Source organism: Pinus tabuliformis, chromosome 2_2 (assembly GCF_031772625.1).
Source record: "Pinus tabuliformis cultivar Carrire ecotype Pingquan chromosome 2_2, CPIR1, whole genome shotgun sequence".
Classification (NCBI taxonomy): Eukaryota; Viridiplantae; Streptophyta; class Pinopsida; order Pinales; family Pinaceae; genus Pinus; species Pinus tabuliformis.
The window spans coordinates 960192407-960203591 of record NC_142300.1 but is presented as its reverse complement, the minus strand read 5'-3'; the positions used below and the strand labels follow the sequence as shown (position 1 = coordinate 960203591).

Below are 11185 nucleotides of genomic sequence, written 5' to 3'. Positions count from 1 at the left end.
ACCCATGAAGCTGAAAGCCTTGTGGAGAAAAGTATCTTTGAATCACAAACATATGAAGTAAAATTCGATAACAACCATCTAACTCATGAAGAATGGTTGCAAATGAACCGTTATTTGGTGAAAGAAGCCCACTTTTGTTTGAAAACCAAGAGGAAGTGGAAGCAACACAAACACAAAAGGAAGCACAAGAGAAAGAAGCGCAAGAGGAGAATTTTGCATATATGTTTAAACCTAACATTGCTTTTGAGTGTGTAGGTAAAAAGGATGGTCATGAAGAAGTAACAAATTTAGAAGAAGAATTAAAGTTCCTTGAAGCATGGATTGAAACACCATATTTTGATGGATCTTGCACAGAAGGTGCGCTAGTAGACAATAAAAATGAACAATCAATGAATAATGTAGATGACATAAGAATTGAAACAACATTGAATACTTCTGAAGAATTTCATGGCATTCTGATGCATTGAAGCCTTGAAGAAATAAAACATTACTATGAGCTAATGTGGAAACACTCCCCTAAACATGGCACAAATGAATATAATAACAAATTGCAGCAACCCACTTATGATTGTAATAAAGAATTTGCAAGCATTGAAGACAAATCTAGGTCCCAATTACATGATTAAATAGTGCAAATGATGAGAAGAATAGCACAACCTAGTTGCGACATGCAATTAAAGAAAAGAAAACCAAGGAAGAAGAACCATCACTATATAATAGAAAGAAAGGTCAAGATGAAGTTGTTAGAGTCAAATTGTAAGTCTAGCTAAGACATAGACCAACATACATTGTATTGAGATGTAGGTTTCTAATGTTTGAAATGTTTGTGGTTGTGATTAAGGGGGGGGAGTTAGAAGTTAATCTTGAGTTTACATAGGCAATTAGTTGTTTATGTAGGTGCTTAGTTGTTGAGTTAGTTGTGATCGTTAATCGGTTTGTGGAGTTGTAAATATCAAACACATGTATATATTGATCTCTAATAAAATCATTCAGTAGGTGAGTTGGTTTCATTATGAATGCATTTGTTTCGCTGCCCATATTTGTGAGATTCCCATCAATTGTTACAACTTAAGATATTAATCCATATCTAAATTCTCTTCTAGAATCGTTGTTCATAATTCAATCCTTACCGTGTTTAGAATAGAGATTTCTTCTATGTGTAAGGATATTCACAAAACCATGCCTTCTTGAATTCCCAAATGAACTTGACTTCTGCGCCATTTTACAATAGAGTGACTTTTCCTTTCTCTCTCATATACAGACAAACACACACAAAAAACTCTTCTTGTCACCCAATTGTCTCAATTCCACTATAGGATTTATCCTTCTCACTTCCTATTCTATTGTTGACTCTACATACAAGAAATTGAAATTCACAAATTATACATACACGGAGACAATCAATGTCATGGAATTTTGTTGCATTACAACAATCTTGTCCAAAACATGGTATTCAAAACTCTATCATGTTCCGACCCGCTTTCTTTTAGGCCTAATTTACATTCATTTGGCCATCACTTTGCCCTTCGATTTACAACGTTTTAAATAGTATACATAAACCAAACATATTTTTCTAGATTTATAGATCAATCCACAAATCACTCATAATAAACAAATAAACTAAGATTATTTTCAAATGAAGAATTAAAATTCCTTTTAAATATTGAACCTCTTTTGATATTTCCTTTTAAAAGCTCGATGGCTTAGGGAAGGTTTAATGCTGGTACATCAATTTTTCATCACACATCTCAATATCTTCATGTTTAACATTATTTCATAATAGGTCTTATACAATATTGATTTAATTATGGATAATTATTAGGTGGATGGTAGAGATTTAATTAGTTAATTATTTGCTTTAGTTGTGCTTTTTAATTAGTTTATCATTGTTTACAAGTTTAGAATCTCCATGGTAAAGTGGGGGTGAATCTCCATAGTTAGGAATATTGTTACATGCTTTTTTTAAATGTATATATATGTTTAATTCAATATTAATTCCTTTTGCAATTAATAATAATAATACTTTCAAATAAAATTATAATTTAGGTAACCTTTATGATTTTTTTAAAATCTAAGTAATGTGAGATGTATTATGGGGTAAATGTTTTGATGATTATCATGGATTCATATCTATTAATAGCCATTTACTTACAAGCTACAATAGTATGCTAAACAAACCCATTATTGATGAAACTACACACACAAAATGTATTATTTCAAATATATTTTTATCTTGAGATATATTAGGATCTTCAAATACATATCCATTTTAATTATGCTACAACTTTTTTTTGTTACAGCCAATGCTAAATTAAATTATATGGGCACTAATCTAGAATACAATTTACACAATATTAAAATTGTTTAATGATGTTATAAGACTCTGATATATATATATATATATATGATGTGCTCCTTACAATTCTATATTATTATTGGAAAAACTTAATTTCATATAATCATAAATAATTATTTGTAAATAAAAAATATATATTCAAAAAACTAATTTATTTTCCCACATTTCACTTTTTTACAACATATTCAAATTCATTGTAAAATACCTCAAATCATCCCAGGAAACCTTTTCATTAATGAAATTTTAAAGTTTCATTAAAAACATCCCTATTAACCTTTTCTACAATTTTGTACCTTTTATCCTGCCAAAAATAAATCATTTTATCATTATTTTTACATTATATTGATAAAAAATCTTGTTAATGAAATAAATAAGATCTTAATAAAACTTTTTTTGCCAAGAATTATCAGCATTCTTTTATATGTGGTTTTTATACCTGGAAAAGTTTAGAATTAATGATAAAACTAAATATAAAAATTTCTTAAATATTTATTAAGAAAGAATAAAATCTTCCTCTAACTAAATTTTTTTATTAAAATTGAAATCACAATTTAAAATAATAAAAATTAGTTAAAATCTGAAAATAATTACTTGGACTAATTACAATTTTAACATTAAAATTCAGAAACTGAAATCTCTGGAAATGAAAAATTAATATAATCCAATATTAAGATGCAAATATATTTAAAACATTTTTAAAAGCGATAGACATAGAAATATTTAGTATTAAACATGACTTAGAATAACCACATTCCATATCCCTTCAGCTCTTTCCAATTAGAATAGAGGGAAATATATAAATTTAAAACTGCAGCACAATTTCCTTTTATAGGTCAGGGATTTTGTAATTCTACACCCAGGCCTGCAAGAGCCAGAGCTTCTTCTTTCATTTGATGGAGTGCGTAAGCCCAATCCTTGCAGAGTTGTTGAGGATTCGGGAAAATATCTTCTGCAGCCATTGCTACAAGTTTAGCTTTCCCGCGTAGCTTTGAAAATGCGCAACCAAACCCTAAAGGGAAAACAACATCAAGAAGAAATAGTTATATATTTTATTATGAATAATGATATTACGATGGAATTTTGTTTGATGGCAGATTTTAAGAATATTTTAAAATAGAAATAGTTAAGAAATTGTTTTTTATTATAATCAAATTCCTAAAACTAATTATTTAACTTCTTTCTTATACCTCAAAATTTTAAAATATTTTTAACTTAATACAACAAATTCTATCATAAATTCCGATCTCTAGAATTTTGGTATTTGAATCCATTTACAGACGTGTGTTGCAATTAAAATTCTAAAATATTAGTAACCCGTTTTAAAATATTTCTAAAACCTTCACTGAAAACCTTAGATCTTAAACCTGAGGCAGTCTGGAGACTGTTGTAATAATATGGGTAACTAAGTTGTTGTGCAGTTGAACTTGTTCCACTGGGCCTTGTACATTTGAGAAAACGAGGGTGGTATTTAAACATTGTCGATATGGGAGGTGAATTGCAAGCTGTTCACACACAGAGACATTTAATCAGTTCCTGAGACAGAAAATAACATCCAGAAGCTAATGCTAAAATTCAATAACAGATGATCAATCTTACATTTATTCCAAAAATACGCGCGATTAAGGCCGTAAGTAGATAGATAAATTGAGCCTCGAACGATGCTTTCTTTCTGTTTAACCTGCCCTTGGCCTCCCTGCAGTAGTCCAGGAAATGGTCACGTGTGCGCAGCGGGATGGGAAGTGTCCACAAGCTGAATCCGTTGCCCCATCTCGCGTCTCGCTGATTCTTCTCCATCATGTACTCCAATGGCTGCCAAATACAAATTCTAACTATGGATTCAGAACCCTAAAAACGTAGGGCTTAATTACTGAAAAATTCAATTATATTATGTGGTGATGATCTGCTCTTACATGGAGTCCAGGGGACGGTCTCGTATTCACTGGAACGAGTGCGCGGATTCGAAGGTCGGATGCTTTCTTGGAGCGCGATCCATCTTTCTCTGGATATTTCACAAAATCAATTCCGAACTAGAATTCTTGCTCAACATCATCCTCTACTACAAATCTTAAACGGTAGAACCCAGCTAGGGATTGGCAATTAGGGTTTATGTGTGCAGAGTTAATGGTATTTTTCTAATATTTTTTTAAGTGTGGCTAGTATTATATTTTTATCATGTTTAATATTGAATTTGAATTTGTGACTTTAGATTAAGGAGTAGTTTAACAGAGCATGGATCACCAGTTGTCCAAAATTTTTTGAACATTAGTCAAATAAAAATTGAAACAATGGTAACATGAAAATTTTCATACAGAATAATCAAAATCTACATTTTTCTATAACAATACTAAGAATTCAGCAAAACAAAATTTTATGGTTATTGATAAGAATTCAGCAAAACAAAATTTTATTGTTATTGATCACTGTTTCAGATTTCTTTTGGGTTTTGGTAAAGCTGAAGTTTTTTTTTTCATAATATAATACTTTTAGTGAGTTTATGATTTTAGTAGTTTAAAATGAAATTTTATTTTTCATATTTTTGGTGAGTTTATGATTTTAGTAGTTTTAAAATGAAATTTTAGTTAGATTATGATTTTTCGTAGTTTAAAATGAATTTAAAGTAAAATTATGATTTTTAGTAGTTTAAAATGAGTTTTTAATAATTTTTAGCATCTTGAAATCATAAATTTTGCAGACTACATAATTTAAATTTAAGATTGTATAAAAAAATACTAAAAAAATTTAAAAATTTTAATGACTAGACTAATGACCCACAATAAATGAAGAGTTCCTTTTGGGTTTGTTTATGTTTTTTTTCCATCTGAGATATAATATATAACTTTTTGTAAGATTCTAATCTATGATAATTTGAAATAAGTTATTGAATGACCAAAATAGATTCAGCATTTTGAAATTCTGAATTTTACTAAGTTTTGCAGTTAAAAAACAAAAAACCAGAGGCTAAACTTCTCATAATTAGAGTAAGTTGATAATATCTTTTTTAATTTAACCTTTTTTAATATAATATAAATTTGTTTTTGTGAAATTATAATTTCATTTGAAATGAGTTATTGAGCTCAAATTTATGATTCTATCGTATAATCCTAAAAAAAACCATGCCACATTTGGAAGGGAAAAAGATAAAGACTAAGAGAATGGTGTGCACAAGTTGCACTAAGATTGTTACTTTTCTGAAATTGACATCAATCCAGGTAGGTCCATCAAATTGAGAACCGCAAATTACGGGGCATCGTAACTTTAGTTCCTTCTGACTAGAAATAAAGTCTATGGAAATGAGGTAGGTCCATGAAAATGAGAACCGCAAATTACGGGGCATCGTAACTATAGTTCCTTCTGACTAGAAATTAAGTCTATGGAAATGGAGTTATTTGAATTCCAGATATTGTGCTTTGAACGAAACCATAATTTAAGCGAATCCATTAAAAACCCTTCACTTTTACCCAAATCTCTCTGCACAAAAGGGTTTGATGTCAGCTGTCTACAGCGCTTCCTTGTCAGTAGAAATCTTGACCATGAAACATTCTATTCACGGTTTTTTAAAACAACTCAAGTTTTGGCCATAAGACATACTAATTAGTTTTTTTAATCTATTTTAAAACAATCCAAATTTTAACCCTTAACGGTTTTCATCTATTTTTTAACTATTTAAATAATTTGATTTTCAAAAAAAATTATTTTAAAATAATTTAATTAAAAAAAAAAAAAAAAAAAAAACAAAATGAAGGTTACCCTATCTAAAAGAATTCAAGCAAAATTAGGGTTACCCTATCTTCAAAAAAGTCATGAAGTCATGGAATCGAAAACATGAAAAAGCAAAATTAGGGTTATCCTGTCTAAAAAGTCTCGGCTTATTCCATAAATCTTACAAACATAAAGAAAAAGGTCACAGCTTTTGAAATTCCGAAGATCGCGGAAAGTTTACAAACATATGAAAATTAAATGAAGGGTTTCACTTGATTCCTATCTCTTAAATTTCCCAAATATTTCAAACTTTACACACAAATTAAGGGTGTACACCACAATATTGGCTCGAAATCTAAATTCAATAATTGTTCGTATTGTTTTAATAGTTTTTTAATGTTAAAAATGAATTTAGCACTATTGAATTCAAGAATTTATGAGAGACTTAAAATTTTAAAATTTGATAGGTATAGTTTGGATTTCAAAAAATTCGTGTTAAATTTTCTCAAAATTATACTTAAATTTTATAATTTTTCAAACAAAATTATAACCTATTCAAACTACACCCAAATTAAACTCAATACCAAAAACTAAAATAATTTAAAAACCTTCTTACAAAGCTTCTGAAGTGGTTCTTGGGCTGACCCGTGATGACCAGTAATAGTATAGAATATCATAAATGATACACACAGGCGACATAATGTTTACCTGTTTACCTGTGATCTGGTCAGTTGATCGTTGTTTTTTAAGCGGTAGTCTAATGATTATGTCTTTTTGCTTCAAAAGTTATGGAAATTCTGATTATATTTTGAAAATCTCTGGTAGGGAATTTTGTAAATTTTAGTAAAAGTTGTTAAATTTTATAATTTTAGGTATTTTAGAAGTTTTTGATGGTGCTAATCTATTTCCACTATCAAAAATATAATTCAAACACTGTCTTTATAATTTTTTTTGAATTTTTTTTACCCTGATTCCTGCTATGTACTCTGCTTTTGTAGAGCTTAGAGCCACCGATTTCTGCGTCCTGCTGCACCATGAAACCATCCCTAATCCAAAGCTGTCTAGTAAACTGCCTTCCAAATCTGCATTTGAAAACCCACATAATCTGACGTGATCTTTTACAAAATCATATTTTCTCACCAAACCCATTCGGATAGGAGGCAAACCATTGACCTGCGGCTGGATCGAATCTCTCTTTGACTCTAGGATGCGCAAGCAGACTCGACCATTTGACTTTACTAAGTTTACTGGCTACTGGCTAAGGGAAATATCTAAATGAATCTTCGACCTTTAGCTTGCTAGTTGAGTGGGTGTTGTCTATCGGTCTTGGTTCAGTGGCCTATGTGTTAGAGTCTATCCCCAGCTTTAGACATAGAATCCATGTGACAGGAGTTTCAATGTCAAGCAATGCCGATAGATACGGACTTGCAGCTGGTAATGTTGGAAATGAAAATTTGAGATGGAACAAGGCTAATAGACAAAAGGGATCTGTAGTAGCAGGTAATATTAGCAGATTAAACCAGCACGCTATATATTAGATATTAGATCTAGGCATTTAAAAGGATATTTTACAGTGATAAAGCTTTTGGAATGGTAATGATTTGCCGATCGTTTTTTGAATTGATGATGTACTTAATTCTCAACACAAGGATAAAATAAAAAGAATAATGAGTTTAAAAAAATAAAGTTCTAATACGAATTACCAAAGTTAAAACTAAGTAGTACTAAGTTCAAAAAGGGTAAAGCTAAGGTATTTTATTATGGAAAAAATTGCAATAATTTTTTTTTTTTTAAGAATTAAGCTAAATTTAGATTGGGTTCGCATTAATGTTGGATGGGAAAAAATCTTTTTATCAATGAGATGTTATGTTGGAAGAAAGATTTGTTAATTAATAATTTGCTAATCAATGATTTGCTAAACAATGGGATAATATGTTCTTTGGAATAGTTTCTTTTTTTATTTTTAAATGGAAGAAAGATCTATTTATCAATAAGATGTTATGTTGAAAGAAAGATTTGCCCATCAATGGAATGATATGTTCCTTGGAAGAGTTTATTTTTAATTTTTGGAATTAAGTTGAACTTGACTGAGCCAGAGTTGATGTTGGATGGAAAAAGAATCTGCTTACCAATGAGATGTAATGTTGGAAGAAAAATCTGTCTAAGAATGAAATTAAATGTTATGTTGGAAGAAAGATCTTCCCACTAATAAAATGTGATGTTCCTTGAGATAATTTAATTCCCTGAAAATGATTTTCATCCTCGATTTCTTCTGATAAAATTTAAACTTATCTTGATAAACACTAAAAAAACACAAATCAATAATCACTTAAAAAACTCACAAATCAATTAACAAGGTGACCATTTAATCTACACCTTATTAGTGCAGCATTTGTTTTCATACTTCAAAGAAGTAACCGCAGGTGGGAAAAAGAACAAATTTTCCAGTCAATTTAATAACTTTTAGATTCAAATATGAAAGTTTCTAGTATATAATTCAGAGTTTTATATATATCTATATATATATATTTAAACAATATTCATTAATCCCGATTCTCATTATCCTCGGTTCAGATCGCATAACATATCAAACTGGATTAAAAAATAAATGTGACTTTTAAGATGGAAATTCAGTTTAACTAAGAATGCAAAATTAGACCCAAAATAAAAAAATAAAAAAAATCATACCATGTAGACGATTAAAATAGCGCACAAATCCTGCAGAGAGCATGCCGGTAATTACATCATTCATTGTCTGCAGGTTGAAGATATATCACATCATCTGGTAATGGTGGCACTATATGTCTGCAAAACTTACTAAGAAAAAGTAACAGCAGTGCAGTTGTTCAAGATGGAAAGTAGAACTTACCCCATTCACAGCCTTTTTGACAATGGCAATGTCCTGGAGGTCAAGAGTGACATGGGCCAGACGCTTTGGATGGTCTACCACTTCTGGAGGGCCTCGGAGAATTTTGCTGTCTTTCAAACACAGGAAAGTTGCCAGAGCATGAAGAAGCTCTACCACTGTACACCAAAACGAGAAAATTGCACTCCACATAGCTTGCAGAATGCCCCTTGGAGACCAGACTGATAGTTTGTTTTTGCTTGCCCTATTGCTACATGGTATGGTGGGCATGGAGTCAGGCTGAGAATGCTTTCTGGTTGAATCTAGGAATAAAGACATGAGAGACACACAGTCCCCTATGCAGTGATGGATTTTGAAAACTACACTAGCTTCAGCTTCTGGTGATTTGTAGTTTAACACATGGATTTGCCATAGGGGCCTGGAAGGGTCCAAAGGTGGAGCAGTAGCCAATGAAGCTGTATACTCTTCAATAAACTGTGGACTCTGGGTAAAGAACTTACTAAGATTTGGCACTATAATGTGTTTATCTATATCAACCTCCTGCTGCAGCACCCATTTCTGATTTCCATTTCTGCATCTCTTCTGGATTCAGAAATTAACCATCAGAATTAGCTCAACTCAACAAACCAACAAAAAACAAAACAAGATGATGAGAACACTGAGAATTTAAACAAAACAAGATGATGAGAATACTGACAACTATGCTGGAGAAGCGCTTATGTTTCACAAGAGTTGATTGCACAGTTGCCTTCACTGGAGGCAGATCCACTTGTTTCTCCTTACCTATAGGCTATGATAACTAAGATATAACTATCTTTATAATGGTGGCGAAATATGGCTCCCTTTGGTGACATTGGTTCTTCTTCTTCACAGATTTCATTTTTTTTCACAGAGATTTTCCTCACACCTGTCTGCAAGTATCCGAAGTTGCTCTTTCCACCAGCCATTGCGTAGTTTCTCGTTACGCCTACTGCATAGATGTCCCTTTGTATTAATAGGCTAGTGTTTGCATTGTAATGTCATTCCTCTGATACCGGCACCAATAAAAAAAATGTGAAGTACGTTCTATTACTCGTTGGGCAGGCAGATACATATCATTTTTCTGTTCTACTATTGGTGGAAAGAGTTTTAATTTGATTTGGTGACAAGGTAGGATTCCATGATTAATTGCAGGACCCATTAATACATTGGACGACACGTGACTATTGACTGGACAGTCAGATATATATCAACTTCTAAATGTACCGGGAGTTGGAATAGCTTTTAATTTCTTGATGGCCGTTTCTGAGGTTGGTTGGTGGCGAAAGCTCCATAAAAATGTGGGTAGATATTTTTATGATATGATATTTGTTGTTAGGATATAAGGTATTGAATTTTTTTATTGAATTATTATTAGTTTTTGTTTGATTTAAAAAAGTTAAAATTTATATAAAATTTAACATTATGAAATTAAATTTATTATTTTTAAATAAAATTTATTTTTATTTATTTTAAATATGATTGGTTGAAATGTCTTTTTTATTATTGTGTAATATGGTAAGAATTGACTTTTGTGTACTTTATTATTAATTATTATATCACTAATTATTATGTACAATAAATATAAATAATTTGAAAAATAACATTATATATTAATTACTATGTACCATAAACACAAAAGGTTTGTAATTAAATACAATAATTTCATTTTCTCATTGGTTAAATATTGAATAGACAATTTTTATGGGTTTTATTTTTTAATTTAAAATATATATATATGTAAAAATGTGTGACTTTTTCTTTATGTTTGTAAAATTTATGGAATCAACCATGCCTTTTAGACGGGGTAACCCTAATTTTTCTTTTTCTATTCCATGACCTTTTTAGATAGGGTAACTCTAATTTTGTTTCAAATTGAATTATTCAAATTATTTTAATATATATATATAGAGAGAGAGAGAGATGTTTTTAGTGTGATTTTTTGGAAGTTTTTACAGTTAGTGTTTTTGCTCAAATTTCTTTAGAATCTGGTAAAGACTTTATTGAAATCACAAATTTGATGAGTAATCTTGTGTAATCGAGGTGCCCCACGGGTTTTTTAGGGCGTCAAAAAACTAGTCTAAAAAACACAAATCAAGATTTCACCTCAAATTTTTCCACCTATTCTGGCACTGGAAAGTCCAAAAAATGGCAGTAAAGACAACTCTTTTTTGATGTCTATCATAGATGTGTTTGCTAGTCATTTAGTTTATAGAGAGGTTCAGATTTATCTCAAAAGTAATTCC

General features: G+C 30.5%; 1 pseudogene across 1 annotated transcript; it reads right to left on the bottom strand.

Annotated features, from left to right (window-relative positions):
• Positions 1-3063: 3063 nt before the first annotated feature.
• LOC149196413 (medium-chain-alcohol O-fatty-acyltransferase-like) lies at positions 3064-9905 on the bottom strand (annotated as a pseudogene). The gene is made up of 7 exons (XR_016254132.1): positions 9619-9905; positions 8925-9503; positions 8744-8810; positions 4267-4355; positions 3953-4165; positions 3721-3858; positions 3064-3365 (listed from the first exon to the last, which is right to left on the bottom strand). The product of XR_016254132.1 is annotated as a medium-chain-alcohol O-fatty-acyltransferase-like (transcript).
• Positions 9906-11185: the final 1280 nt, after the last annotated feature.